The following is a 5,127-nucleotide window of genomic DNA, read 5'->3' on the forward strand; positions in this document are numbered from 1 at the left end:
TTTCCATTTCCTTTTCAGTGACTTGCCATTTTGATTCTTTGGAAATTATGGTGGTTTTAGATTCATAGTCATATGACATCACTAGAAAAATATTGATCTTAAAATGTTGGGGTTTTTTGCTGGAGTGGATTTGGATCATTCAAAATGCTACATAATTTCCCAAAGTAGCCATAACCAGATTTCTTCCTCCTAATCAATTCTGATCATCCACTTGCAATGCTTTCCCAAGGTATATCTTAATGGACTAGCCAGATTGCTGGCTGCACAATTGCATGCCATAATATTGGTAGTATGCATCTTCATCCACTCTGTTTTCCAAGTGTGGATAGTTAACCAGTCTCTTTCACATTGCTGTGGATTTTACAGGGAACTCTTTGTAACATTCTAAAGGCCAATGAAAGTAATACAATGATATCTATCAAGAGGACCATCTGGAGAATCTTGCCATCTATGGGAACCCATCTTTCATTTGTTCTCCTATAGAGCTTCTGCAGAGGATCAACCCAACATGCTGCCTTCCTCTAGGTCTCTTTACATTCTCTGGGTAGCAGGGCAGCATACAGACCATACCAAAATTATATCTCTCACTTCTTTGCAAGTCCACCACCTTTTCTGACTGTATATTTCTTAAGTGATATCTTTTATATTTACAAGTCATTAGCAATGTGTCACCCTCTATTTACATTCAATATGTCTCTCTCTGTTCTATTAGCTACTTTTTAAATTCCTCAGACATTATGACATTCTGTGATTCACACTCAAATAGTGTCAGCGGGAAGAATAATGGAATTAAGGCTTTGGGATCACAACAAACTTGGGATTATTAAAAAGGAAGAGTAGTCTCCCAAATGCCATCTAGTTTTCTTTCTTCCTTTTTTTTTTGCAAATTTTGGCTTAACCCATTGTCTTTCTCTAAGATACAATTACTAGTGGACTGAAGCAATGATCTATATTGGATAGAGGTGAATTGACTAGCTAAAGTATAGGTAATAAATAGAAGAGACAAAATTTGAACTCAAGTCCTCTACCTCCAGGGTCAGGGCTCTTTCTCTTACCGTGGAGTTCTGAACCTGGGATCCACAGATCTATGTGTTGATAGACTTCAGGAGGTCCATGAATTGTGATAGAAAAATTTATGTCTCTACTAACTTCTAATTGAAAATGAGTATTTCCTTCAATTATTTAAAACCATGATTCTGAGAAGGGATCTGCCCAAGGGAATGGGGCAGGGGGAGGGTACTCCATAACATAAAAAAGGTTAGAAACTCTTGTACTGGACCATGCTTTGAGAATACCAAAATAAAGTCTAGGGAATCAAAAGATCCTGAATTTAGAGCAGGAAGTGTTCTCAGAAATCATTCTAACTCGACTCCCTTTTTCCAATGAGAAAACAGGTTCTGAAAAGTGAAATGCCTATGGTCACACAGGTAATAAGTGAGTCTAAGACTTCTGACTCCTAATCTGGCTCTCCATCACACCCATGATTCTCACATGCTTGCTACCTGTTTGGTGAACATCTTCACCAAGATACAGTTTTCTTCTATTGTCTCTTCAGGGATATTTCCTGAAAGCATCAGGCCCAGTTATAGGGTCTAGATGGCAAGGTGGATCCAACTAACCAACCACTCATTCACTCAATCAATAAACATTCATTGGCCACCTACTCTGTGCCAGGCACTGTGCTAAACCTTGAGGATACAAAAAAAGGTAAAAGATAGTCCCTGTTGTCTGGGAGCTCATAGTCTAATGGAGGAGACAACACACAAACAAATATATACAAACAAGTTCTATACAAGATAAATTGGAATTAATTAGAAAATGATTAATAAATAGGAAGTAATGAATAATTAGAGGAAAGTCACTAGATTTAAGAGAGGCTGGGAAATACTTCATGTAGAAGTTGAGATTTTATTTGTGACTTAGAGGGAGCCAGGGAAATCAGAAGGTGGAGGTGAGAAGGGAGAGCCTTCTGGGCATGGGAGACCTCCAGAGAAAATACCCAGAGCCATGAAGCGGAGTGTCTTGTTCACAGAACAGCTAGGAGTATAATATTAAGGCATCAACTAGTAAGTGAGCATTTATTAAACACTTACTATGTGCCAGGCCCTGTGCTATGACCTAGGGATACAAAGGAAGGTAAAACTGTGGACCCTGTCCTCAAGGAGCTCAAAGTGTATCGGAGTGCAACGTGCATATAAGATACATACAAGGTAAATTGGAGGTGATATCAAGAGAAAGCACTAGCATTGGGAGGGGGGGACTGGGAAAAGCCTTTCAATTGTTGATTACATGCCAGACATTGTGCTAAGTACCAGGGAAACAAAGAAAAAGGGGAAGAGTCCTTGATCTCAAAAACTTTACATTCTAACAAAGGAGACAACATGTACAGAACTAGGTAATTGAAAGACATACACATTGTAGGTATAAGGCGACCTTAGTGGGGAGACACTAGCAGCTGGGGAAGCTGCGAAAGACCTCCTGCAGAAGCTAGCCTTTGAGTCAGGTCTAGGAGATGTGGCTGATGTGGTAGAGAGTGCCCCAGATGGGAGGCCATGGCATCTGACTCCCAAACCCAGCTCCTCTAGCGTCTGGGAAAGGGCATTTACCTTGGATTCTTTCTAACTCCAAACAGAAAAGCAAGGCCAATCCCAGTACTGATGTGGAATGCCAACCTCTCAGGGACCTTGGGACCCTCTCAGTTTGAGCCCTAGGGGAGAAAAGTCCTGTATAACTATGCAAGAGGATTAAAAATAGAAAGAAAGCAAATCTATTCAAGCCACCAATTTATTTTTAGATAATTAAGGCCCCAAACTCCTACTGTATGCACCCGTGGCATGTATGGACCTCTTAGTGGAGTCAGAAGGGAATTTGGTGAAATGGAGGGACATATAGGGGAGAGCCTAGAATCAGACCTGAGGGTGTTATGCATAACGCAGAGGAATTGTGTATAGAGAGGAATCTAGCTGTGATCTAGTAGACTTGACCTTGACCTTGGTCAAGAAAGAACCAGCTTAAGGTCTTCTCTCTGATACCTACTGCTCTTGAGACCCTGATCAAATCACTTATCCTCAGAGTTCATGTCTCGCTTCTGATAGCTACTGGTTGTGTGACTCTGGGTAAGTCATCTGCTCTTTGTATTGAAATCCTCCCTCTGACACCCACTAGTTATGTTACTGCATAAACTTCCATTGCTCTAGGTAACTCTATGAGACTGTACATTGCAGATACGATCAGTACCCCCATTTTGCAGATGATAAAAAACAAGGCTCATAACTGCAGGGTGATTGACCCATGGCCACAGAGGTCATAGAGTGGTTGAGCTTGAACTCAAACCCATGTCTGCAGAGAGCAATTCCAGGGGCTCTCCCACAATGCGATATCCCCTCCTTAGGACAAGGAAGCTTTCATCTTCTTTTGGCTGGGGCTTTGTTTTTGTGCCGTCTGGAGGCCTCAGGAATGCCTCCGTGGGCACAAAATAGAATAACTTGATATAATTTGACTTGAGGAATTTCTTTAATCCACATGTGCCTGGCCTTGAATGCCAGGGAATTAAGTGCCAGGACTCTTTGGAGCCATTGTGCTTGATTTCACAAATGAGGGAGGCAATTTGCCTAGAGGCAGGGCTACAGATATGGCACAGAATGAAATGATAATGCTGGCTTCCATTTCCACCAAGTTTTCTGGTTTCCATGGCTTTTTACACACATCATTATCTCTTTTGCACACCTCATGACAATAGCCCTCTGAGGTAGCTCTTGCAAGGGTTATTATTCCCATCTTACAGAAGAAGAAACTGAGGTTCAGACCCAGGTTCCCTGAATCCATATCCTGTCCTCTTTTCCCCGCGCCGTTCTCGGTTGTCACCCCAGGGTTCATTTAGTGTGCCTTCTTCATTCTATAGATTCAACATCTGAGGCCAAGAATGGCCTAGTGACTTGGCCAAAGGTCACAAAGGTAACAGGTGACAGAGTCAGGTCCTTTGACTTCAGAGCCTCCATTTTTTTTCCTCTTGTAACACACTGACCCTCAAAGCACACGCCTTTCAGTCATCCAGGGGCACTCGGTTAGCTTCAGAGGTGATGGTTAGATTCTAATGAAGCTCCTCTGAAGTAGCCAGGGCAGCCAAGGAAGGAGGGGGAAGGGGAATGTCCAAACTCCACAAGCGAACCCTGCTCCCTCCCTCCCTGTGCTTACACCCATTTTGTATTATCTAACAAACTCCAATAGTCAATTCTCACAGACTTGGCCCACTTGCTGAAGACTTTCTACTTCTAAATTACTATTTCTTGGTAGTAGTAGCAGCAGCAGCAGCAGTAGACAGTAGTACTTATATTGTCAACAGTAATAGTAGTAAAGCGGTAGTAGCAGGGACAGTAGTAATACTAGGAGTAGGAGTGGTAGCAGGAGTATTGGAGATGACCAAGAAAATGCCCTGACAGACAAATATAGAGACCCATGCCATGAATTACAGGATTACAAATTTAGGGCTGGAAGGGAACTTGTCAGTCATCTAACTGAAGCTCCTCATTTTAGAGATGGAGAAGATAAAGCCCACAGAAGTGACTGACCCAAGGTCACACAGGTGTAGGTGGCAGAACTGGGATTTTAACTCAGGACTTCTGACTATAAATCTCCTGACCTTAGATGGTGACTTCAGGAGGCAGCAGGAAGAAGGGCCATGGGGCGAAGACCAAAAGATGTTTGTGATCTTCGTGAATGCTTCCAGTGTCCAGCTGCCCTCCACCATCACCACATACAGGGGCAGGATTGTGCGCCTCTCATTTCCTACTAACCTTCCACAGGGGCCCTTGAGAGATCTTTTTGCTTTCGAGGCAGCCATCGTGTTGGAGAACAGGGACAGGAGGAGTGCAGAATAGAAGGCAAAGGAGAGAAAGGGAACAAAATGGAAGGCTTCTCATTCTCAAAACTGTCACTGTGACTGACTATACTTTGGGAGGCTATTTTTAAAAGGAATGATCCCAACTGTGAGGCCTCTCTAAGGTCAGTGGGAGAATTTTGGAGGCCTCTGTTTGCTGCAGAAGCCTTTGTGGGGAGATAATGAAAGCATCTGCTCAGACTTGTTTGTCTAGTTATGGATCTAGAGGAGGGGGCTTCTGAAGGGGTAGT

Source organism: Trichosurus vulpecula, chromosome 7 (assembly GCF_011100635.1).
Source record: "Trichosurus vulpecula isolate mTriVul1 chromosome 7, mTriVul1.pri, whole genome shotgun sequence".
NCBI lineage: Eukaryota > Metazoa > Chordata > Mammalia > Diprotodontia > Phalangeridae > Trichosurus > Trichosurus vulpecula.